The sequence below is a fragment of the Oryctolagus cuniculus genome, chromosome 3, assembly GCF_051225735.1.
Source record: "Oryctolagus cuniculus isolate XC-2025 breed Fujian yellow rabbit chromosome 3, ASM5122573v1, whole genome shotgun sequence".
NCBI lineage: Eukaryota > Metazoa > Chordata > Mammalia > Lagomorpha > Leporidae > Oryctolagus > Oryctolagus cuniculus.
The window spans coordinates 64,407,041-64,433,955 of record NC_142869.1 but is presented as its reverse complement, the minus strand read 5'-3'; the positions used below and the strand labels follow the sequence as shown (position 1 = coordinate 64,433,955).

The 26,915-nt window shown below is 40.7% G+C and overlaps 1 long non-coding RNA gene across 13 annotated transcripts in view; it reads left to right on the top strand.

Annotated features, from left to right (window-relative positions):
- The window catches only part of LOC103348788 (uncharacterized), a 188,506-nt gene that overhangs the window by 64,063 nt on the left and 97,528 nt on the right, over positions 1 to 26,915 (top strand). For 3 of the 13 annotated variants that reach the window (XR_016230765.1, XR_016230766.1, XR_016230764.1), the window contains 3 exons: positions 2,249 to 2,345; positions 2,830 to 2,949; positions 7,189 to 7,270. The exons of 2 other annotated variants lie outside the window; for them this stretch is intronic. This is a non-coding gene — a long non-coding RNA (uncharacterized LOC103348788). Of the gene's footprint in view, positions 1 to 2,248; positions 2,346 to 2,829; positions 2,950 to 7,188; positions 7,271 to 10,313; positions 12,440 to 13,091; positions 13,223 to 26,915 lie in introns of those variants that run through there. 8 more of the 13 variants (XR_016230768.1, XR_016230767.1, XR_016230771.1 and 5 more) reach the window with 5 other exon arrangements.

The window sequence follows — 26,915 nt, the reverse complement described above, 5'->3', positions numbered from 1 at the left end:
AAGAAAATGCAGTGTTGTTCTCTGTACCTCAAGGAAGTAGATACAACAATAGGAAGAAAAACAGTTAAACCTCTTTTGGTGCACAAAGCTCGCCGGGCTCCTTAATGTGATAGTAATACTTCTAAATTCTGTTTCAAGATGATAACCACTAACTAAGTCCAAGAAAGAGAATCGTGCAATACGGTGGCTCTTCACTGGTGAAATCACTGAATTGTGAGAGGTTCGGCTAAGGTGCTGCGGCAGGTTCTGGGAGGAGGGAGGTATTGCTCTTCCTTCATTCAGAGTAGCCTTGTTTTTTTTTTTTAATTTTTTTAAAAAATGTTTATTTATTTGAGAGGTAGAGTTACAGACAGTGAGAGGGAGAGACAGAGAGAAAGGTCTTCCATCCGCTGGTTCACTCCCAAATGGCTGCAACAGCCGGAGCTGCGCCGATCTGAAGCCAGGAGCCAGGAGCTTCTTCCAGTCTCCCACATGGCTGCAGGGGCCCAAGGACTTGGGCCATCTTCTACTGCTTTCCCAGGCCATAGCAGAGAGCTGGATTGGAAGAGGAACAGCCGGGACTAGAACTGGTGCCCATATGGGATGCAGGCGCTGCAGGCAGAGGATTAACCTACTGCGCCACAGCGCCGGCCCCAGAGTAGCTTTGTTTTAATCTGAGCTGTGCCTTGAAACTCTAAGTCTCCCTTAAAGGAAGATTTACTTGACAATTTTAACAGTGTTAACAATAGCAATAGCAATATTAGGGGGCTGGCATTGTATCAAAATGGGTTAACTTGCCATTTGTGATGCCAGCATCCCATATTAGAGAGCTAGTTCAGGTTCTAGCTACTCTACTTTGAATCCAGCTCCCTGCTCATGCACCTAGGAAGGCAGCAGAACATGTACCAAGTACTTGGGCTCCTGTCACCCATGTGGAAGACCCAAATGGCATTGCAGGCTCCTGGCTTCAATCTGGCTCAGCCCCAGTCACTGCAGCCATTTGGGGGGTGAACTAGCAGATGGAATATCTCTTTCTGTCCCTCCACACTACCTTTTAAATAAACATTTTTAAAATAGTTAACGACAGTAGAAAAACACCAGGTAATACTAAAAATGTGATCTGATTATGCTTAAAATATGGTCAGAATAAATAAGCCACAGACACCAGCATTGCAAGATGTTCTAGTGTGCTTATGGACTATTTTTAGAAAATGAGGTTAGAGTAGCCCTGTGCTAATGCAAATGAAATCTCAGTAAATGCTGATGAAATTAATTAATAAGGTAGTGAAAGAGAAAAGAGTGTTGGATGAAAGTTTGAAGATCTACATTCAAATTCTAAATACTTTAGGGTTTTTCTCTGAGCCTCTGCTTCTCAAACTGTGCTGGAGGAATTATTTACACTATATCAGTCTTGAGCGCCTCTCTAGCCATGCCTGGCATTCGGACCAGAAAAATGCATGCTGTATTGGGAAGGAACTGGAAACAGCAAATGCTGAAGGCCAGACCCGTCAGTAAAGATCAAGTCACCAGCAGCATCTAAGGTGCCCAGCATGGCTGCCCTGGCAGCTGTCTACCTCAGTGCTGTTCATGAACACATTCCCACAGGTGCTCAGGATGCCTTCAGCCCCATTTCAAAAATGACAAAACTGAGGTTCAACAGGGCAAGTACTTTGCTTCATGTCTCCCAGCAGAACAGCTGACATTTTGACTTGCATCTTCAGACACCATCACCCCACGCACTCAAATATATAAGAAGATTTTATAACCCAAGGGGAAGGGGAGCACAAAATGGAAGGAAAAGTCCACAGAGCTGGGTGGCTTGGCTCTCCTTTCCCGAGAAGGAGGCTCGTAACCTAAGTCTCATAATTTCCCATCCAGAGTTCCATGCATGAAACTTTATGGCCTCTTGAAAGGTGAATGAGTAGGTTTGATTCATTGGAAGTCAGAAACAGCTTTTTAAACATTTGGGAATCGAGATAGGTAGTTAGTCTGCCTTGTAAAATTTTCTTATGGATGTCACCATCAGAAAAATTTATCTTAGCCTAGTATACTGCAAAGCCTATTCAAACCCATCACATCTGCAGCTTCAGTCATTGTTCATTGAGGGTTTTAGCATTAATCCTAGCTGCCTCTTAATTCTTGTGATCTGGGAAAGTAGCGACTTGTTTTGCTATCACCAAATTTCATCCATGTAAAATAGGTCACCAAGGTGTCACATTTTATGAGGTTATTTATGCCACCTCTCTCTTTTTGGGCTGTGGTTTCGCAGGTTATTTTTCTTCTGTGTATTAATGAGAGGAGTTCAGGATGCTGAGCTTTGTTTATGGAAGAAATTGGCGTCTGTGAAGCAGAGTAAACACAAATGTGTACGTAATGTGAAATACTGACATACTTTCTCCGGCCATGAAAAGATACATTCTAACTTTACATAATATTAATTAAGAAAATCTTAAAATAAAAAAATTATTCCATTCTTGATTTCCTAATTTATTTCTAAATTTACTATTCATACATGTAACTTTCAAAATAATTTATACTTTAATGATTTTGTGTGCATATAAATATGTAGATACACCCATATTCCAGGATAACAATCAATTATTGAAAATTAAAAAAAAGTCTTGTCCAGTAACTGTAGTTTCTAGACATATGCACAAGATAATTTTCTATATATTAAAGATGGTTAAAAACACTAAGAATATGTTTATTAACATACTAATAACTGTAAGTTCTAGCTTGTCCTAATTGTTTCTAATAATCTTGGTGGAGACGAATATCCCAAAAAGTATGTATGTGTTGAAGATAGAAAGCAGGTTGAAAAGTACTGATTTATTACAACCCTTCATTAAGGTTAAAAGCATTCCAAGGAGATGAAGACATCTGCCTTGTATTTTCACATTGCTGAAGAAAAGTTAAGGACAGGAAGAACAAAAAGGAAGAAAACAATGTTTCAAGTAGAATTCAAGCCAGGTTTGTAGAAAATAATTCCTGCTTCCTATGTATAAAAGTTTTCAAAAAAAAGTCATCACCAAGTGCATGCCTGTCACCTATATTATGCCACCAAATAAGTTTCATACTGTTAATTGACAATGAAAATCATACTATATTTCTTTAAACTATGTTTTAAATTTTTACATGTAATCAACACACATATATTTCAATGGTTTTTTCTTTCTTAAAAGAAATTAACAAATAAAGCTACTACCAGAAGGAATTAAGATGGGTTAATTATGTAATATGTCAGAAAAAAGGTGTTTGAAGTGGACCATTTCTTGTTCTTTTAAAGGTAGTGCTAGGTAAAGTTGGCAATTATAGGGTTTAGTGAATAGTCACTTGATATCTTGGAAATCAAAGGAAAGAGCCGCTGGAGAGAGGCTGAACATAGCTGTTGCAGGATTTTTATCTCTCTAAATGAGTGCTACTGACAGGAACCATATGTGTTGCTTACTATAGTTAAGGAAGAGAGCATGGGTGGCTTTCCAAAGAGCTGTGAGCTGCATGTGCATGCATGTCTACCTGTGAGCTCAAGGACAAATCTGATGTATTTATGATGTTTAATAAACACTTAGAGCCTTGAAGCCTTAGAGCTTGAAGACTGTGTGTTTCTCTCATTTAAAGGATTATACATGAATATCCACGTTGGTTTTGCCTTGAATTAAAATCAATCTTTGTTCTTAGTGCTTGGTGCTTGTCACTACTCCAAAACACTCATGAATGTGTTTGGCCCCCTTTGAAATGACAGAAGATTAAGTAGTTCCTAAGAAAGCTTATGTTTAGCCCACTTGAAAATAAGAAATAGTTTAAGCAGAGTCCATCACTCCAAGGATTTCACTTAAGTAATCAAATGAGTTTACTTCATATTGTGGTGTGAAGATTCTTGCATGGCAGGCATTTTCCCATGAAAAGCAGTTGGTAGTAACATTTTAATCCAGGTTTTAGTGGCATAGCTCTTTCTATTCTTTTAATTTTAACCTACTTTTATCATTATATATGAAGTGAGTTTCTTGTAGAAGCATAGTGGAGGAAGATGTCATGATTTTTTAAAATCCATTCTGATCACCTCTTTGTATTCAAATGACATACCATTTATATTTAATATAATTGATAATATAGATTTAGAACTTTATATTTTTTATTTATTTGTTCTGTTTTCCATTTTTTGTTACCTCTTTCCTCCTTTAGACTATATGAACATTTAGTTTTTTAATGGTTCCCGAGGGATTGTATTTCATATAATTAACTTTTCATAATGACACTTTTACCATTTCAAGTGGAATGTAGAAACTGGGCTACCATGTTGACCCTTTTGTAAACCAGTCAATGTTATTTTTTCCTTTTCAAGTAGCAAATATTATTTTTTTGGAGAAGACTAGTCTGGCATATGTTCTGGCATCTTCCATTTCTGCACGTTTTTTTCTTTGCTTTAGTTTTCAGTAATTTGACCATGAGGGGTCTAGGCATGCATTTCTTTGGGTGTTTCCTGTGGAGAGTTTGGGAAAGTTCTTGAAGCTTTTAGCCATTGTCAGGAAGCTTTTAGCCATTTTTTCTTCATTTTAACACCATACTCTTTCTTCTCTTCTTCTTAAAGTTTAATGAGATGAGTATTAGGTCTCTCCTTATTATCCCATTGATACCTGACTCTTGGGGTACTTTTAATCTGATTTGTTCTTTGCCGTTTAGTTTGAATAATTTCTTCTTACCGCTTTTTCTGTTCACTGTTTCTTTAGTCATCTCTGTTCTGCTATTGAGCCCTCTCAGAGTGTTTCTTATTTCAGCTATAGTAGTGTTAGTGCTGAAATTTCTGTTTCTTTGTATTTTCTGGCTTTCTGCTGAGAATTTCTCCTTTTATTTATTTTCAGGGAGTTCATTATTGCTTGTTGGAGCATGTTTTTTGGTAACAGGTGATTTAAATTCCAGTGTTATCTTTGTATTGGTGTTTTTGATGATTATCTCTCATGTGTATGGCATTTTTCTGCTACTTCATAGGTTAAGTAATTTTAGATTGTATCGTGGAAATCTGGAATATTATATCACGACACTCTGGGTCTTGTTAAGGGACTATGGAGAATACTGATATTTTTGTCATCTGGCATTTGGCTTGATTATACCGGGCTGCAAGTTCCAACTTGCCTTCTCTGGGCTGCAGTGCTAGTTCAGCTGTTAAAGCCAGTGCTATCCAGATTTGTCCCAAAAGTGCATCACCCAGCAATAAGTCTGGTTCATGGGTAGGAGTCTACTCATTTTTTGAAGTCTTGTGTACACCCATCAAGATGAAATTCATGCTTGTGCAGCTTTTTGAATCTGAGAGATAATAATAATAATAACAACAAAATCTCTAGGACTGGTTTCATAGGCTATTGCTCTCCACAATCTCTCCAATGCTTTTTGGTTTCCAGTCAGAATCTTGGGGTCGCTCATGCACTTCTGCAGCTGTGCCCAGGTTTAGAGCTTAGTTGGTGGGGAGTGATAATGGGAAGCTCACACCAGTTCAGTGATACTGTACTTTGGATTTTTGTCTTCTTCCCCAATTTGTTGTTTTTACTACTAACTTTTCGGAGTCCTTAAATAACTGCCCCATCCATCTGTTTTACAGCTGCATTCTTGTGGCAGCAGGTGGAGTATCTTTTCTCTGTCTTAGTCCAAACCTGAATCTTAGAAGTGACATTTTAAAGCAATACTTTGTTACAATAAGCTTGTCAATTAAATTTTCAGATGTAGGACATTCAATTAAAAAGAAGATCTCAGATATATAAGTACTAAGTCCCTTAATGTTATAAAGAATGTCATGCTTAAGTAACGAACCAGGAAATAGCTGTAACAAAATCAATATACTGTCATATAACAAGATAGGCATGACAGTATAGTTTTTCAGATACCTCTAAGATTGTCTCATTCTGAATCTTCCAGCATGTCTACGTGGTGCCTCCATAATGTATCATACTATGATATCATAAAGTGGGATTTTTTAGCCCACATATATTCCTTTGGTTTGTGTATACGTGTGTGTGTGTGTAAATATATTAAAAAAATCTGTTTGGAACTACATTTTTTTTTACAGGCAGAGTGGACAGTGAGAGAAAGAGACAGAGAGAAAGGTCTTCCTTTTGCCATTAGTTCACCCTCCAATGGCCGCTGCGGCCGGCGCACCGCGCTGATCCGAAGGCAGGAGCCAGGTGCTTCTCCTGGTCTCCTATGGGGTGCAGGGCCCAAGCACTTGGGCCATCCTCTACTGCACTCCCTGGCCACAGCAGAGAGCTGGCCTGGAAGAGGGGCAACCAAGACAGAATCCAGCGCCCCGACCGGGACTAGAACCCGGTGTGCGGCACTGCAAGGCGGAGGATTAGCCTAGTGAGCCGCGGTGCCAGCCTGGAACTACATTTTCTAAAAGGAGTAGTTCTCAGACTTTCTAGTCCCCACCTTCAGAGTGTTGTCTCAGCATTTCTACAGTGCGATGCAAGTATTTTCATTCTAATAAGACATGCCTTTGGGGGCCAGAGTTGTAGCCCACTGCTCGCAACACAGGCATCCCATATGGGTGCTGGTTTGTATCCTGGAAGGCTCCACTTCTTTTCCAGCTCCCTGCTAATGGCCTTGGAAAAGAAGTGGAATATGGCCCAAGTGCTTGGGCCCCTACCACCCACATGGTGACCTGGAAGAAGCTCCTGGCTCCTGGCTTGGATTTGGCCTAACCCTGGCCATTGTGGCTATCTGGGGAATGAACCAGCTGATGGAAGATTCTCTTTCTCTGTCTCTGTCTCTCTCTCTCTATTTCTCTCTTTCTCTCTCCCTCCCTCCCTCTCTTTAACTCTGACTTTCAAATAATTAATTAATTAATTAATAATTGCCAAATGATCAAATGACATTGGTTTCAGTCAGTCTTTAGAAATGGCTGTCATAAAGCAATGAATAGAATTTTATGTGACCCAACAAAGGCCTAAATTGGAATGTGAATAGAAATAATGGACCAAAAAGAAATTCACTGTAGCCTTGACTTGTCACGATATTTTGAATTCCTGATGAAAAAATATTTTGAGTCAGTTAAATTTCTGATGTAGAAAACATCTGTTTATACACCAAGTGCATACCCAGTGTATTCATATTAATATTATAAATTGACATGAGAATAATTCATTCAACCAAATTATTTGATTTTTCCACTGTCAGAAAAACTTTAAAATTCGTTACCTTAATTTCTTCTTACACATTTAGATTCAACTCACTTTGAATCTAGAGCAGAAGTTAGTGTGCTTTTCTTGTGACCCAAACCTACCTCGGAGCCTGTTTTCATATGGTAAGTAAACTAAGAATGGTGGTTACATTTTTAAATGTTGTAATAAAAGAAGAACAAGAAAAGGAAGTGCCCCACAGAAGTTGTATATGGCCCCCAAAGCATAAGATATTTATGATCTGATCATTTATGGGGAATGTTTGCTACCCCAGATCTAGAGCTTTGTCTGCTTACATCAACTGAGCTTCTTGAACTGGTATAGGACAGGGATTAGGAACATAGTTTCATTGTCAGATTGTCCTTGTTCAAATCCTGCCTCAGCTAAACGCTGTGTACAGCCTTGAGCAAGTGAACACAATCTTGCTTTGTATTTGTATGCTCATCTATGAAATGAAGATAACAAAAGAACGTAACTCATAGGGTTACTGTGTGGTTGAATTAGTTAATATATGCAAAGTCCTTGGAATAACACCAGGCACATGACAGGAAACAGATATTAGTTCCTTGATAGAATACAGTGTAAATACTACAAGTGATCATATACTAAACATTCACAAAAATATATAAATATTTCTCTTTCATGGTAACTGAAAAAAAAAAACAAAGCACAAAACGGTTTGTAACACTTTGTGGAATAAATAAAATATAACACTATTTCAAGAAAGTTCATAGAAAATGAAGTTAAAGATAACAATTATGTACTTGCAAAGAAATACAGAGAAGAAACACTGTAACTTACTAACAGTGCCCCTATTTGTTGAATGGGACAGTGGATGATTTCCTGTCTTCTATATTTCCCAATTTTTCCAAAATGTACTAGGCACTTCAGCTTGATGGCTGCACCTCAGAAGTAGCTTATACCCCTGCCAATGTGCTTATCTCCAAGATAGGATACCAAGATGAAGTAAGGCTGCAGAGGTCACCATAATTCTGCCAGTATTTATTTTGGTTTCTGTAAGTTGGGCCCTTCACATTCTTTGTACATAGTTGTATTTAATTAGGACCCGAGCTAGCCATAAAATGTGCATTAATTGTCTGTTATTTCATAAATGATGGCCAAAATAACAGAGCTTGATAGGAATAGTTTGGGGGTAAGCAGTATGTGGTCTGTTCATCTTCCAAGTCTCCCTGCCCCAAGCAAGAGATTTCTATTTGTTATCTCCTTTTATCCTGGAGAATTACTAATCCTGCACTACCATATTAAGTACCAATTAAGCGGAGATTTGTCATTCCTGCTTGAGAACATTGAGCTGGGATGTGGCTGCATATTTCACAGATTTCTGACAGGAATTATTTTAATTAGACTGCTGCTAGCAGCATTTAAAAGAGTCTGTATGGCCGGAGAGAGGAAGAATAGCTCCTTAGTCAGATAATTTACTTATTTTTCTTTTTCACTCGCCATAAATCTTAGAGTGTGGTTATTAAACCTTTGGAGGGGGAAGGGGATAGTGAGGAAAAGAAATCAGCCAAACTTTATCTTACTTTAAATACCAAAAAAGAAAAACCTCCCACAGCTCTACTGAAAAAGACATGTTTAAAAGAAAAATATGTTCAAGCAAGTTCTGTGTGACACCAACAGACTATTTTTACATTATAAATATTTGACACACTTAACCAGTAAACACTATGCATGAACCTTTTAGGTGAAATCAAGGTGGTCAAGTCCTTTCCTTTGCATCTTTGTTCTTCTCCCAAAATTGAAGTCATTATTTTGCAAATATTAGCTACTCAAACACTAGGAAGCAAATTAAATAAGTAACAACTGAACTGAAGTCTGCATTTAGTAGACCTTAATTAACCAGAACATAACTTTTGCAGTTTTGCAGGAATACATTTTATGTTATGAAACCATTTGCTAAGATGAGAAATGGGATGAATATAAGTTGTTTCTGTCTTAAAAATTTTAAATCAGATTTCTCCTCTCACTCACCAAAATTTCTGAGCAGTACTTAGCTTGTTGGCGTGTTACTCAGAGTTCCAATATTTTGATTTGTTTATGCAGATCAAATATATTTGAGAACATATTCTAAAAAATGCTACAGTATTTAAGTATAAAATGCATATTTTTCCTTTCAGTTCTTTGCTCCCACATATGGGCTAATGTTCTCTCTAGGGAGCAGCTACAGCCTCATCCTTTTATCTTCAATTGACATATGAGACATTTCCAACATGAAAACCAACAAATTCTCAAAATAAAGCATGAATCCAAAACACATAGGCACCTCAAGGCCTATAAAGAACAAGTTAAAAGACCCTTTGTATGCCCATTATTTATCATTAAAAATGAAAAAAAAAGTATCACATGATGAAATGGGAAGATTGGACAAGTAGAGCTGTTTTGGCTGCAACAGTAGGAGAGATTTGCCCACACATACCCAACAAACCTCAGTAAATTGTCCTTCAGTCTGCCTGCCTACCACACTATTTTAAACTGTTTATTAACTACTGAATCTGTTTTCCTTTTGTAAAGAGGAGACATGAAGGCTTATTTGCATTTCTTTTTTTTTTTTAAATTTTGTTTATTTGAAAGGCAGTGAGAGAGTGAAAACCTCTTATGTGCTGGTTCACTCCCCAAAATGCCCACAACAGCTAGGCCAAACTGAAGTTGGGAGCCAGGAACTCAACTCTGGCCTCCCACGTGGGTGGCAGTAATCAAGCTACTTGGGCCAATCATCTGCTGTCTCTCAGAGTCTGCGTTTGTAGGAAGCTGTAATCAGAGCAAAAGCTGATACTCAACTCAGTTACTCTGATATGAGATGCAGGTGTCTTAAATGATGTCTTAAATGCTAGACCAAACACCTTCCCCAAAGCAAATTTTTTAAAATGTGAATTTCTGTTCAGTAATTTTGAATGCATTTTTCTGCTTCTATGTATAGTTTCATCACAATTTTACTATTTCAAGCATACCAAATTTGCATTGCCTAGTACAGAAATTTTAAATGAGTGCTTTTTTTTTTTTTAACAGGCAGAGTTAGACAGTGAGAGAAAGAGACAGAGAGAAAGGTCTTCCTTCCGTTGGTTCACCCCCCCAAATGGCTGCTACAGCCGGTGCACTGCGCCGATCTGAAGCCAGAAGCCAGGTACTTCCTCCTGGTCTCCCATGCAGGTGCAGGGCCCAAGCACTTGGGCCATCCTCCACTGTCTTCCCGGGCCACAGCAGAGAGCTGGACTGGAAGAGGAGCAACCAGGACAGAATCCGGCACCCCGACCAGGACTAGAACCCGGAGTGCCAGTGCCGCAGGTGGAGGATTAGCCTAGTGAGCTGCGGCACTGGCAAAATGATTGCTTTTAAAAATGCCGTTGTTGGTAGAATCCAAATGAGGGAAGCATATGTGCTTGCAATCTCAAGATGAATTTCTGCCATGTTTTAAAGCCATCCATCCTCTTCTCTTTGCCAACATATGTTCATTCTAGTATCTTCTACAATGAACCAGTTTTATCTAAATTGACCCCTAATGTTCCATGCAAACATCATAGGAAAGAATTTAGCAGTCACAGGCCTCAGATCTCACACCATGCTTGAAGACTTCCTGTCATGGCATGTAGATTCACATAGCCCTTGAGACTAACACAAACCCTAGCTGCTAAAAAACATCGCATCAGATCCACCATCACCATGAAGTCAGGAATAAGCCCCTAGGTTTCTTCTGAATTGCTATCAGATGTTAAGGATTAAAATCTTGAGGCTGAACCTCTAATCCAGTGATTCTCAGAGCATGCCCCCAGTTAAGGTCAGCATCAACTGGAAACTTGTTAGAAATACAAATTCTTGACCTTCACCCCAAACCTAACTAAAGAGGAACTCTGGGTGTTGGGCTCAGGCAGCTGTAGTTCCATAAGGCCTCCAGGGATTCTGGTGGTAAAATTTGAGAGCCATTGCTATAGCCCAGACTTGACTGCCCACTATAATCATGTGGTGGTGAGCTTTGAAGACTACTGATGCCTATGTTCCACCACTACAAGTTCTAATTTAATTCTGGGGTGGCCCTGGAATCTATGTGCTTTGAAAGCTCCTTGGTGATTCAACATGTAGTGAGAATTGAAAACCACTTTAATATATATGTAAAGAAAAATGTCTCCTTTTTCTTGCCAACAATTAGTTACTGCCTAGGCATGTATCTTCTCACATGTTGGATAACTCTCTTTGTCCTTCTATTCCATATGGATGATTGAGATTTGTTTTTTCTTAGCACTTTCACAATTTTTAGCCCTTTATGTTAACAGAAAAAGTTTATTGTTTTCATCATAATTTTACCTTTACCATCCTCAAGATTCTTAGTGATTTTGGAGTTATCAGCTGTGATGGGTTAATCATATTTATCAGTGTCTCATAACAAACTCTAGATACAGCAAATGTAACTTTTATAACATCACATCAGATCCACCATCACCACGAAGTCAGGGAATAAGCCCCTAGGTTTCTCCTATTGATAGCAGGCATATTACCCCATTTTGTGTTTGTAGAATTATTTTGTTCCCATCTGAGATTTTTTTCATTAGACAAGCTATTTTACATGGTTTATTTCTACATTTCCATTGGGAATTAAAAACATATCCATACGTGCACCTTGATTCTTACTATAATGACCCACATAAAATCTTTTGGTACTTATACCAATATTACACTTACTCATTAATCTATTTAACAAATATTCAGTAAGAAGATACCACATATTCAAATAAACATTTACAGAACAGTACTTGACATTGACACTGACAGTAGTTCAACAGATATTAGAAAATAACTACCCATTACAAGCCAGTTCAATATAAATTTTATCAAGAGTTTCCCATAAAGTCACATTTTAGGGCTGTCACTGTTTGGTGCTGGTTCACTGTTTGGTGCTGGTGGTATGTAGTGTTGACCCATTAGACAAAGGCAGTACACAGGGACACAGCATCTACTTTCCACTGCCATCAAACTCAAGAGGTGGCTTAGACCTCTGCTATTTTATACATAATCCCAGCTCAACTAATCAGATCCTTATTGAACAGCATCTATTCAGCACCTTCTATGTAGACGGCTGGGCACTGTTTCCAAATTGCCAAACTGTAGCAACAAAAAAAAACACTGTTACTGATAGGTTAATACAGGTAGGCATTGGTGGCCTGGCTCTGGGCTAAAGCTTTTCAGTTTCCTGGGTAGCCGTACCTGTTTGACCATGCCTGGATTATTTTGTGGTGGGTGGTTGGTTGCTGAGTACTATGTGAATAAATTCATTGTCTATTATATGCAGGTTTCACCCTGTGTGGAGTAAAGAAATGGAGACTTTTTTTTTTTTTTTTTATGAAAGGGGCTATTCACTGGCTAATGGCCCAATGAGATTTGGGGAATGTCTGCTCTCTGACTCTCCCTTCTGGTGAAAAGTCCAGAAAATGCACGTGGGAAGATTACAATCTGAATTAATATTCCAACTGACTTCAGCACCCCCTGCCCCCCAAAACACATAAAATGGCCCACTGTTTTCCCAGTGCAGGGTGCTCCTTAGCCCTCTCCTCGGGTTGCCCATGTCTCAGCTTGAGGGGTTATAGGTCAACTGGGTCGGTGCCCTCAGTTTCCAGGGATCCCAACCCTCAACTTAAAACACTGTGTTTTGAAAGTAGCGCAGCCTAACTGTGGGGCGCACGGCCAATGCGGAGGCTGGGCGGGGAGAGCAGGGTGTTAGGGGGATGTGGCGAGGAGGAAATCAGAGCAAATTCCTCCAAAGTGATCCGACAGGAAATGACAGAGCATCAGCCTCCCGCCACCCCACTCGGCGCTCACAGAGGGGAAAGTCCTTCCTAATCACGGAGCCGTGCCAGAGTGCAGTAGGTGAGGATGATGAAATAATAAAGCATTTCCCGTGTGTGTTTTTCATTAGGCCTGTTTTGTTTTTCTTCCAAGTGCTGGGAAAACAGAACAGAAGCCCCGCTTCAGGCCGCACCGCAGCGGGCGCCTCCCCTGGGAAGAGCAGCTGTGCTAACAGCAGAGGTGCCCTTGGTGGGACGGCTTCTAACACCTTCCTAATGGAAATAATGATTTGTAAAGCCCTCTTTATACCTTTTGCTACATAATTAGTGGTCCGAAGAGCTGAAGATTAAAAATGCTGTTTTTACTCCCAGCGATTTTGAAAATTTGGCAAAGCATTAAATGTTCCCTTCTGAGAGGCAAACAGGTAGGGGTCTTTGAATGGACCTAGCCCTGGCGGGTTGGACTGGGCCTTGGATCACTCAACACTTATTACACAGAAATTAACTGGCTTGATGTCAGTTTGTGAGAATCTTGTTAGCAGACACAAATCCAAAAGACCTCCCCCTCACCCAAGTTTCTGGTTATTGTGAAAAATATCTAAAGAACCTCCATTCGAGTTAACTTAGAGTTAGGTGCCCCAAGTTGTGTCAGCATTTGTGGGTGTGCAAGTGTGTGTGTGCGTGCGCGTGCAAGCAACACCAGGCTAACCATCCATTTTTACCCATCTCTCAAAGAGGATAATTAAGAGGAGCTCAAAAAAGAAGGGGGCTGGATGGAAAATTCTCTTCAGCCCTGAGAAATATCCAATCCAAAATGCCTGTTGTTAAATGGGTCATAAAAGCCCTGGGAAATCAATATTTGACTTTCTGTTTCAGGAATGGTGGCTGCTACATGTAGCTTTAGATCAATCTGCTAGCATCATCGTGCCCCAAATCCAAATAATTCCCGTGTTAACTCTGGACTCTTTCAAGGCGGAAATCTCATGAGTTTATCTTTCAGTAAGTAATTACTCCTCCATCCCAATATTGGGAAGCCCATGTAAAATAAACCGTGTGATAAATACAATAAGGATTCATTTTATTAAATACCCAGGGGAAGTGCTTGGGTGACCTGAAAATGTAATTAAACCTCTAAGTAAGCAGATTACTGGCTGAAAAGCGAGATTGATAGATGAACCCCTTCGGCTAAAAGGGATTGCTTAATGGACTGAACAACAAGCTTGGACTCTCTCCACCCCGGAATCACAGGTCCAGAATCAGGCAGGCTCCACTCCACCACTCCTCTCCCCTCCTAAGATCAATGAAGCTCCTGGAGGGGCTGTGAGGACAGCCCACAGGTGAGTGCTCAGACTGCGTGGGCACAGGCCGGCAGACCACGCTCCCCCGTCCGGAGAGTCCACGATGCCCAGAGCTGTGACGGAAGAGCTCCTCTGGCCCGACTCTCCAGGGGCCTGAAGGACTCGTCCATTTCAAAAGTTTACATTTATTTCCGACTTCTCCGAAAGAGGATCTTTAGTGCATTAGGAAGTGAGCTGAGAATGACGTTAACATCTCAGGAGAATGAACTAAACTGAACTAATGAAAAGCTACCCGTTGTAACAGTACCTCTACCATAAAAACAACAGAAAAGCAAAAAGCAAAAGCCACATGGTGCCCTCCTCATTGGCGAGTGTGACAAACTGACTCTAAGCTTTTTAATCTTTTCTGGAGGTGGTTTTTGGTGCTGCTCTAGTTCCATAAATTTCAGCCCCAATTCTATGAAACTGATGTTTTTCAAGTTTTTTATGTGGAGCGTTTTGAATTTATCATCCTGATTTTCTGTTTTATTTAAATTTTAAACTGGAATTCAATGCATGCTGTGTGACACTTCCAAAAATTGACAATGTTGAAACGTGACGTCTTATCTTAGATGTTGAGTGGCTTCTGTGGACTCCCTTCTCAATGCAATGTATCACACAGCAGAGGCAGCAGCCCTGACTCCAGGGCAGATTGGCCACATCGCAGGTAGCATTGTTCACTGCTGTTTGCCATCCAGGGCTCTTTGCTCTCGTGCCCAGTGCTTAATCCAGCCCCTCACTCAGAAATTTACTCACAGTGTATTTTAGGCATGGAAAGCCAAGAAACTCTGGCAAAAAAGAAAACAAACAAACAAAACAAAAACACTAAATGAAAGATCTCTGCGAGTGAGATCCCAGTGGAAAGAATAGGTCATCAAAGAAGGAGGTACCTTTCTCTGAAGGGAGGAGAGAACTTCCACTTTGACTATGACCTTGTCTAAATAAGATCAGAGTTGGTGAACTCAAGAGGCTTCCATAGCCTTGGCAGCTCATGACAAGAGCCTAGGGTGATTACTGACGTCATAAATAAGAGTGTCAATTGTTAAATCAACAACAGGAGTCACTGTGCACTTACTCCCCATGTAGGATCTCTGTCCTTAATGTGTTGTACTATGTGAATTAATGCTATAACTAATACTCAAACAGTACTTTACACTTTGTGTTTCTGTGTGGGTGCAAACTGTTGAAATCTTTACTTAATATATACTAAATTGATCTTCTGTATATAAAGATAATTGAAAATGAATCTTGATGTGAATGGAATGGGAGAGGGAGCAGGAGATGGGAGGGGTGCGGGTGGGAGGGAAGTTAGTGGGGGAAAGCCACTGTAATCCAAAAGCTGTACTTTGGAAATTTATATTCATTAAATAAAAGTTTTTTAAAAATGGGGTATATAAAAAAAGAAATTTACTCACAGTAAGACTTGGTCCACAACATTTACTATCAACCCCGAGGAGACAACTGAATGCATCCCTTCAGTGATAATTATTTTCCCACAAGTTTTTCAGGACAAACTATCTCCAACTGCCTCTCCACCTAGGAAAGAGAAAATTCTTTCCTCTTAGTCCCTATCCCTATCCAAGCCGTGAAAGGGCATCCAAGCCGTGAAAGGGCATCCTGAGGTCAGGAGCACTGGTGGAGTTTGCTAGCTAATAAATTGTGCTTTCCTTGGTGATAACGTGTGACACGAACAAGAATGACTTCAAGGCACACAGACCACTCTGCAGGTGTGACTTCAGCCCTCAATAGAGCGAAGGGTTGCTTTGGCACCTAAGTCAAGGTGTCCTCTCGGAATTCATCATCAGTGAGATCAGTATTTCCCAAAACACCATGATCTGTTTTTTGATTGGAGGAGCTTTATTTAGCTCCCAAACACCCACCCAATGGTTTGCCATGTTTTTCTATTCTTTATCCGAGGCCATCGTATGGTTAAATGGCTTGGTTCCAGAATTGGTTTGACTTACCAGTTTCTGAATTGGGGAACAAGAATCTGTGCTGTTAATTTCAAGAACTATCCAAAACCATCTATAGAAAAGACCCTTCTCCTTGCTCTTTGTCCTAATACAACACTGGGTAGGGATGGTAGGTGAAGTTACCCTCAAAGCAGTGGCCCAAGGGTAGGCTTTGGCCGAGTGGTTAAGCCACTGTTTAGGATGCTCGTGTCCCACATCAGAGATTTCATACCCACTGTAATCCCTGATTCCAGCTTCCTCCTAATGCAGACCCTGGGAGGCAGCAGGAGATGGCTCAAGTAGCTGGGTCTCTGCCACCCACATGGAAGACTTGGATTAGTTTCCTGGTTCCTGGCTCTGGGACCCTAGCCACTGTGGCATTTGAGGAGTAAGCCGGTAGATGGGAGTGCATTCTCTCTCTCTCTCTCTCTCTCTCTCTCTCTCATAAGTAAAATAAAACTAAATAAAAATTTTAAAGCAATCCAAATGTACCAAGAACTAGACAATTAAAGGATTAATCTCAATGCTAGTCAAAATGAAGTGGAGCCCCTAAAGAGAGAGGCAGTTTGAGAGCTGCAGGGACCTTTTGCAATTATTACCAAATGCATAAACCTACAGAAAATAGGCCAGAAGCCAATGAGATTGCAAAGAATGATTCCTTATATGTTAATTACCTAAAACTTATCAAATAGTGGACTGTTAATAATGTGAGCACAGGAATAAAGTGACATTTTGACACCTAAAATAATTACACATTATCCTCCTACAGGGATGTTCACCTTAGAAAACTATGATAAAGGGTGCAGCTTGAGTCAGAGTTGGGTCCAGATCTTCAATTGCCTGATGATATAAGGCTTATGTATTGACTAGAATAACAATTTAATGGCCAGAAAGGTGGTAGAGTGTCATGGTTTGGTGTGTAGACCTGGAGCCAGACTGTTGGCCAGAATCTCAGCCATACTGCTTATCAGCCATTACATCATTGCAAATATACCTAGCCTTACTGTGTGTCAGTTTCCTCTATAAAAGAAGGTGAATTATACTGTCACCTGCGGTAGTTGTAAGGATTCGAAGAGTCGAGGAAGGACACAAGCTTTGCTTGCTATTTGGTGCCCATGAAGCGAGTCTGAGTAGTCAATGATCATTTTCTTGGCCTGCTGGGTGCCATCCTTTGCAACATAGGCCAGCTGCCGGGGGGTTTAGGAGAGGACTTCTGCAGCAACAGTGGCTGTAACAACACAGCACAAAATGATCGTCTGCACCCTCCTCTTCACCAGAGCTCCCTCCTCATCAGACCCACTCAGTTCACCTCCAGAAAGTTCTGTTCCTCTCTAAGAGCCTCTCGCCTTCTCCCTTCTCTCGGACCTTTTGGTTTTCATCAGGAAGCTTCCTGTTCATGCATGTATAGATCAAGTAGGCTCGTGTGGTTCCTGCAGGTCTGTGTCTCCACCCATGCTTCTGCCCTATCCACTCCTCCTACACAAGAACCCTTCCTGGGAGGCAGGGGAGGGAGAAAAGTTGTGCATAATTATACTGTGAATCTTTTTTTAACTCTGTCATAGTTAATAACTTTCTAAAATACATGAATCTGATGCAATGAATCTTTCTAATCTGAAGGCAATAACTAGAGTCGAGTCATTGACGTATACTGCAGTGGCATATTTATTTTTTTAAAATACACTATTCACTGTCAAATGTACTGGCAGCATGGTAGAATCATTGCTTTATTAGTATTTGTTGTTTTTAAATTACTATAGCAATCTACATTAAGAAACCTACCGAAGCCTATATTTCTCTTTTTACTGAACCATCAGAATGGATTGAAATTAATTTCAAATCATTTCTTAAAAAGAACTTCCAGTGTTTCCTTGTTATTCACTGCTTAGTTGACAAAGACAAATTCTATTTTGAAATATTATGTGACATTACCTGATACTGTTTTCCTATAAGGAAAAAAAAAGTACACCTATTTTTCTGGTTAATGAACTAAGATAACTGAAGGCTATGGCACTCAATACATCTTGTAGCTTTTATGATCTTGCCCAATTTTGTGAGATTCACAATTTATAACTTAAAGGGGAAGGCAGGGGTGAGCGTGAATGAAAATTACAAACCTGTTTGGTAGCACTGTTGAGTACAGAGGCTTGTTGATAATTAAATGAGAAGTTCAAAGTTCTTCTCCAAGTGTGCAACAAATCGACAGCAAAGACAGCTCTGCTCCACACCTCCATCCCTGCCTTAGACTAAAACCCTACAAAGTCCCCCAGAGTAGCCAGAGTTGACATTTGCTGTGCCCTCCACACTGCTTCCTTTCACTGCCCATCCTTCTCCAAGCAGCAACCCAGATTCCTATCTCCTGTCTCCTCCAAGTCCACTCTGTTCTCTTAACAGCTGCGATAGCTGGATGACACCCCACACTGTGTGTTACACCCTCCACAGTGCCCTGGGGCGTGGTTGCCCAGGGGACCACATTTTCCAGCCCCACTTGCCTCTGGGTAGAGCTGCAGACTAGTCCTTCCTAAGGGTATATGAGCAGCGAGGTATGTTCATTTTTGGCCAAGATGTTTTAAGAAACTTCTTCATTCCCCCTCTTCCCTTTCTGCCACTATAAACAGGAGACCCTTAAGAATGGCTGGGCTGCAGTGTGAAATGCGTCTTGGTCTCCGGCTTTCCTGGGGAGAAAAGCTGTCCATTTACCTCGATGCCTATCTTCTACTGTGACATAATTTAGAAACGAACACCTTTTGGGTTGAAATTATGTCTTTGCAAGAATTGATGAAGGGAAGGGAAAGGAGGGAAGGAGGGGGATTAGGAGGAGCGAGAGGAAGGGAAGTATGGTTATCTTCTTAGAACTGTACCTACGAATTTCATGGAATCTGTTCTCTTTATATTAATAAAATAAATTTTAAAAATGAACACTTTCGGGTCAAACCACTAAAATTTTATGGTTTGTTAGAGAAGCAACCCTTGCTCTAGCCTAGACAATAAACTCCAGTTCCTATTTCTTTCTCATTGACCAAACACTATTGCCATGGGGTTAAGTCAGGGCATTCTGAGTACTCCTCTTTTTGCCAGGGGGGTTGTCGTTCTGGGGAGAAGTTCCCACCTTCTCCCCCTTCAAACGCATGTTTGTGTATGCTGAGCATGTGGGAGCTGGGCCTGCCACCCATCAGCATGACGAGGGAAAAATAGTGTTCGCTGGAATCCTGGGTCTGAGTTCTAGTAACACAGCACTTACCTGGTCCTAAGGAGTTACTCAACTTCTTGAGTCATAGTTTTCTCATCAGGAAGAGGGGGAGGGGTGTGCATTGTCATCAAGAAGACCTTGGAATCTCACAGCCTCCAGTATGTGATCCATAAGAACTATGCTAATTTCTTATTCTTTCTAAGTCTTGGTTTTCTCAGTTGTAAAACGTGGACAAGGATATCTGTCTCAAGTCTCATTCACTTATTCACTTTTCATTCAAAACTGTTGAGAATGTACTTTGTGGTAGACATTATGAATATAGAGGATATAGTCATGAACAAGATGAAGTATCTGTCCTTATGAAGCTGCTAATAGTGGAAACAGCAGGTAACAATAAACAAACCCATGTTAAGCTAGTATTGAGTCAAAAGAGCTGTTGTCTGGAAATAGCTTCCACGGTGCTTGATACATGGAAAACACTGGAAGTAGGGACTATTAAACGTATTAATGGTAAGCATGAAAATGTTTAGTACTTTGATCCAATTGTATCTGATGGCTTTTGTAAGGATTAAATGAAGTATGAGTTTATGAGTGATTTATAATGATCTACTTACATGGTGATTAGTTGAAGCAAATATCAAGAAGAATATGTTAAGTTCCACGTGACAATTTGTTCACACCAAGTTTGGGGCATTTTTCCTTGGCATGAGCTGCTTTCATCTTGAAAGCAGAGAAACCACAGTTATAATCTATCCCATGCCCCATGCCAATGTGGATCCTTTTGCTGAAAAACCGCACAGGAGGCCTCAAGCAAAAATCGATTAATCTCGGCTCAGTTGAGTGAGAGAAGCCTTCAAATGGCCTCTGCATCCTGGCATTGGCACAGAGGGGGAGAGGAGTCTCCAGACCTTGAACAGAGGCTCTGATCTGATGCACACCAGTGTCTTTCAAAACCCTGGTGTGAAATAACTCTGCATACCCCTGAGGAAAAATGGAGTCAAATGCATGTACAAGAAAGAGAGTAGGTGAGAGCAGGCAAGGAAAAATAGATGCAAAGCACCCTCTTGTTTTCACATTCTTACCATGTGATTTTTCTAAAGACTGCTAAGCAGAGTGCAGTGTTAGCTGATAGTCTGAGTTGCATAAGCAGGCTGTCCACAACATTCATCATCCAGCGTGGGACACTTTTGAGAGTCAAAAGGGACAGTATTATAATTAAAAGAGGAGAGCAGGAGTAAGTCAAGACTATCCCAGGTGGCAAAACAGGACAATGTTCACCCTAGGCAAAGGCCCTTAGGAATAGAACTCTTATTGATTTTTTTAAAAGATTTTATTTATTTATTTGAAAGTCAGAGAGTTACACAGAGAGAAGAGAGGCAGAGAGAGAGAGAGAGAGAGAGAGAGAGAGGTCTTCCATCCGATGGTTCACTCCCCAGTTGGCTGCAATGGCCAGAGCTATGCCAATCCGAAGCCAGGAGCCAGGAGCTTCTTCTGGGTCTCCCACATGGGTACAGGGCCCCAAGGACTTGGGCCATCTTGTACTGCTTTCCCAGGCCACAGCAGAGAGCTGGATCAGGAGAGGAGTAGCAAGGACCAAGGACTAGAACTGGCGCCCATATGGGATGCTGGCGCTTCAGGCCAGGGCTTTAACCTGCTACGCCACAGTGCTGGCCCCTCTTACTGATTTTTAATACTTGTGGAATTTTTTGGAAAGTGACTGTATTAGGTAACACTAAACTACTATTTGTCACAGTGAGAGCAATACTAAATATTTTTTATTCTCTGTCCATTATGTGAAATAAATTGTGCTCTGCCTTAGAGGAGGTACAAAGTGGTCTGAGATGTGTCCCCACGCCCCAAGGAACTTGAACTGAGAAGCCAGAAAGTAGAGTAGACAAGCCCTCCAACAAGGCCTGGTAAGGTATGGGTAGCATGCTTCAGTAGGAAACCTGTGGAGCAAGGTTTGCTCAGAAAGCACTGGGGAGTGAAATGAGGGTAGGAATGGAAGGCAAAAGGAACCACAAGTGAAAGCTCACTGTGTACATATACCGAGTGTTCTGTTGCATATAGAACAGGATCCGTCCATTCAGTCGAGCTTGGCAGGTGACAGACAAGAAAAAAAGCATCCCTAGAGATTAGGCACCTTCCCAAGGTCTTATAACAAAGTTATTTTGACTCAAACAAAACCTCTGTGCAATTGTAGGTCGCGTGCACTTAACCATTGTCCTGTAAATGCTCTGTTCAAAAGCAGAAGCCACAGTAGAGGAAGGAGCAGTTTTACAGTGGCAGGAAGGCACGATTTACTTATTTCATAGCTTTGCCAAAGATTAGCCCAGAGACTGAGAGCTGTGACCCTTCCAGTGATCCATGGGCAATGTCAAGGGGTCAGGTACATTTCTGAAAAGTTATAAAACTCAGACATCCAAGTTCAGCACTGAAGAATTATATCCATGAACTATATGGAATCTGTCCTTTTATATTATTATCACATTAGCATGAGAACTAATGAGAAAAAATAAATACCATGGTTACTATAGAAATTAATAAATAAAATAAAAATGTTAAAGTACATCATATGCAATTATATTTCTATTGAAATTAATATTTCTACTCTTGAACACTTCACCCAATGTGAAATGATGGTTTCCATCATTCTTGCTGTTTACATTACCAAGATGTCCCACATTTGATGGGACATTGGAATTCCTTCAGTAAACATGGTCAACTCATGTTCTGTTGGTTTAAGTTCTTCCTATAACTCAGACAGTGTCTATGTTATACTTATTTAGTCAAAAGTTTGACATAATTTCTTACTTCACCAATTCCTGGGTCCTCTTCTCAAGTAAAGAAAATGTCACCTAACATATAAACTGTTTTCAAACAAGGACTAGGCAGTTACAAGTTTATTCATGATACTTTCACCACTGTGTCCAGGAACCAAATCTTGTGTATTAGAAGAGCTGTATGTTTGGAAGACATTCATATGTAGGACAGGACAGTGGTGACTAATAATTGTTTCATAAAAGTTCTCATTTAGTTGATAATTACCCAGTTATGTCTTTAGTTATAATATATACTGCACTTAAAATAATAAAACTCCATTTTCTTGAAAAGCATTCTGTAATTGAATTTTTTCTTTAAGTCACAAAAGCCTCCCCATAATTTTGGAGCTTTTCAAGTTTTGCTCTGTTGCTATATTGTTGTGTTCAGGCATCATGCTAAACAGTTTAGAATTAAGTGTGCCTAAATTAGCCCAACAACTGTTTGCCTAACTTGCCTCATCCTAAGATTTATCTCTGAGGTTCTGATTCACCAGATCTTGGTTACAACCCGAGAAGCTTCATTTTCAACAGTCATTCCAGAATTATAATGTAGGCATATCATGGTCTCACATTAAGAAGTACCAAATTAGAGGACTTCCAAGTTCCTTATTTCCTCTTGACATAAATCTGAATTAATCCCAAAGAACACAGTGTAGTAAAAGTGTGAATTTATGCCAGCTATATGTGAACATACATGTGGTTGGCATGTATGTTTTGAGACTGAGAAATTCATTTGTAAAAAGGTAAAAATCCCCTAAAAAAGAGAATTTATGGTGATTTTTCTCATTTCTCCCCATTTCTCTCAAGGTGAAGTTTAATTTTCCATGACCATCATTTCATCAAGTGATGCATATTCACACATAACTTTTCTTTGAGAGAATTCAATATACTGATCACCTGCAGGGCCTTTTCTTTGCAATGGAATGAGTTGTATAATTTCACACCTTTGAATTCTTATTGATAATTGTGCATGATTTGTTATTAGGACAAACACACATCAATAGGAACATTGAATGCTACAAATTATACGCACAAATAACATGAAACAATCTTCCATTTTTGACATTTTGTTGGGCAAATATATTTTATATACTTCTTGGATGTTGAAAATTAAACTAGGTTTTAATCAATTATTCAATCACTTTGAAACAATTTTAAATACTTATTAATTTATTCAACTTATCAACTTATTTTGATACAATTTTCCAACTAAATAAAAATATCTTAAAATATGACTTCATCTTGCTCTCTAATTTTCAAAGTATATGATTGCTACAGTAGGAGGTTATTAATGTCTTTCTGTTAGTTCACAAACTTGCTTATTTTCCCCTGACAGCCAGTAACCTCTTGGTTTGTAACAAAGGTTTAATGAACAAATTCAGGAGTACTATGGTATTGTAAAATGAAAGGTCTGCAAAACATACCACAAGACACTTACTAGCAGCCATATATATTATCATTAGTAATTAAAACTACATTACCCTTGTCAAAATGAATGAAAAAATGACTCTTATAGCCTGCTACTCTTGTATTTTATCATGTTTGTTTCTCATCTGCTTATCAGGGTGTTTCATGGGGTCTTCCATTGCAGTTTATGCTTAGCCTGGTAGCAAAATTAGAGAGCAACATGAAAGAAGATGATAAATTCATCTCTTGTTTGTGCACCAGGGATCCACTGTGCAAAATCCTATAATCTGAAGTGGGTCTCCCCAATGTCATTAGTGAGTAAGCAAAGTTATACTTTCCTTATCATTTTAGAAAAGTATTTTAATTCCTACTCTTTACTTCTCCCCCTTTAATTTCTGATACACATAAACTTACTTGGTACATGAAAAACTTCCTTGTGTAGATGGTGATGAAATGGAGACAAAGAAAATGATAACCAGTCTTTCCTTTCTGTAAATGCTGCCTATTTATTTATCCAACCGACATTTTTTGAGTACCTACCATGTGCCAAATTCTGGGCAAGCAATAGAGAAACAGCAGTAAAATCAGTAAGGTATTTCTTGCCCTCCCAGAATTCTGATTGTAGAGACTAATGCATGGATGAATTGATTGAAATAGAACATGGCAAATGCAATGATACACATGTGACTGCTACACAGGACACATGTGTACCATCTACACATGGCAGACAGAAAGGAGCATGTGGGACACATCTAACTCAGAGAAGGACCATCCAGGAGGCCTGTGTGTAAAGCAGTTGGGTTGAGAATTACAGTAAAGGCAGAGGAGAAAGATTGGAGGGGAGGGGACCCTGAAGGCCATGACCTGTGTATAGAGTGACAACGTGTATAGGGAACAGGAGCAGAGATTGTGTTGCAGAATGGGGAAAGCTCCATGTTATGGACTGAATTATGTCTCCCTTCCCCAGAAAAAAAAAAAAAACGTAGTATGTTGAGGCTTCAATCCCCAGTGTGACTCTGTTTGGAGGTAGGGCCTAAAATGGAGATAATTAAGGTTAAATAAAGTTATAGGAATGGGGTCCTAATTCAATAGGGCTAGTGTGCTTGTAAGAAGAAGAAACCAGAGTCCCATGGTGGGAGAGAAGAGATCATGTGAGCATGCAGTGAGACAGTAGTTCCCTGTAAGCGAAGAGAAGAGGTGTCCAAAGGAAACTGACTTTGCTGGTGTCTTGTTCTGGAACTTCCCCATCTCCTCAGCTGTGTGAAATCAGCTTCTGCTGGCTGAGTCACCCAGTCTGTGGTGTTGTGCCATGGCAGCTCTGGCACATGAGGACACTCTCTAAGAGGCAGGGCTGAAAGGGCTTGGCCTGCAGTGCTGAGGAATCTGGATTGCAAGTGCTCCACAGCCATTTCTCTGATCACTGTCATGATCGCATTTGGGCTATTGGAAGACTGCTGTGTTGGTAGTGGTGAGCAAGGGAGGGAAGATAGACTGAGGTCGTGAAACACGTGCAAGGACGAGTGACAGGAAGATCAAAGAGCTCTGTGTCAGGAGCAGCAGGAGGCCTGCTCTTCTACTGCCCGCCCTGGATCTTGGGGCAATCACCTTACCCTTCTGTGCCCGACTGCAACTCCTGTAAGATGAGGAGAGCAGACTCATAGTGGTCTCCACAGTCTCACATGCTACACAGCTCTCTCTGAAGATGAGTCCCTCCCCTGTGCCAGGCTGCGTTTAAACCTCCTGACAGGCTGGAGCCAACTGGATCAAGGGGGATGCCTGGATAAGGCTCCTTCTTTCAATACTTTGGGATGAGAGTTACAATGTCTTAGTACTGGGGGCTGCTATAGTCGAAATGTGTGTGTCCTCCCAGAGTTCACGTGTTGAAACCTTATGCATGTGTACTAAGAGGTGGGAACTTTGGAAGCAGAGCCCTCATGAATGGAATTAGTACCTTTAAGGGAGCTTGTTTATCCCTTTTGGAACATAGAAATGTGGGAAATAAATTTTTATTGTTTATATATTACCCAGTCTAAGATATTTTTATTAGAAGCTTGAATGGACGAAGACAAAGAGGAAGGCACATTAACAAGTTTTTGAAATCCTACTACTGCATCCCTAGTATGGCCCTTGTTACCCTCTCCCTGAGACCTGATTGATTGACTTTTTCTCAGATTATACTTGAATTCTTACCTCCAGATATTTAGCTCCTCTTTTGTTCCCTTATACTAGCTTTAGTCCATTTGTATTATTTATAACCTGAAATCTCTCATCAGTGTCGCTCCCCCTCTTCATGGAGGAACGACACTAAGCCCTGCCTAGGCTTCATATCCGAGTCACGGCACCATTATGTCGCTCCCCCTCTTTGTGGAGGAACGACACAGGACCCTGCGCTGTTCTTTCGTCTGCTCGGCCCTCCCCGGGTTTGCTGCCGGTTCTTCCCGGGTTGGCTACTGTCCCTTCCACCTCCGTGGAAGGGCGGTTCCCCCTGCCACTTTCCCCACTTCCGCAGGGGAGCGGCACACCGCCGGCCGGCTCTCTCGGGGGCTGCACAGGTGTTCCTTCAGATAGATGTTCCCCTTAGATGTTCCTGGTGCATGTTGTCTCTCCTCCTTTATAGTCCTCCTCCACCAATCCCAACTCGGCTGCCCACACGCCAAGTACGCTGCTCTCCTCCAATCAGGAGTAGGTCCTACAGTTTATTGGTTGAACTGGAGGCAGCTGTGTAGAAGCTGTTTCTCCTCTCCCAGCGCCATATTGTGGGAGAGCAGATGCATAGAATAAGTCTTAATTCCAGTAACTTAGTCTAGTCCGAGTTGCTCCCAGTTGCTCCCCACACATCAGAACAACTTCCTGATTAACATTTGACGAATGTGAGATAAGGGCATGACACACATATGTGGCTGGCCCAGGATCAGCCATATTCTGTCCAAACTAGAGGAGTGGTTATTGGAGCATTCTAAGATCTTCAGTCCTCCTACAAGGTTTCTCCACTCTTCTGCTCACGTGCCTGAATTCTTCACTATAGCAGGCATACATCTGCATGAGGAATGTCTGCAGGGCCACTGTCCAAGTAGCCTTGGGTTGTTAGGCTCATAACTTTCTCATCTAGTAGAAAAAGGTCCCAAGGAGGTAGGTTGTGGGGACGAAGAAAGAAAATAACTGGATCCAGAAAGTCAACAGGCTGGAAACAAGATCCCAGAGAGCTGAGATCTGTTGGTGGTAGTCACAGGGTCCAGGTGATTCTGCATGTGGGGGAACAGTGCTTCAAATGGG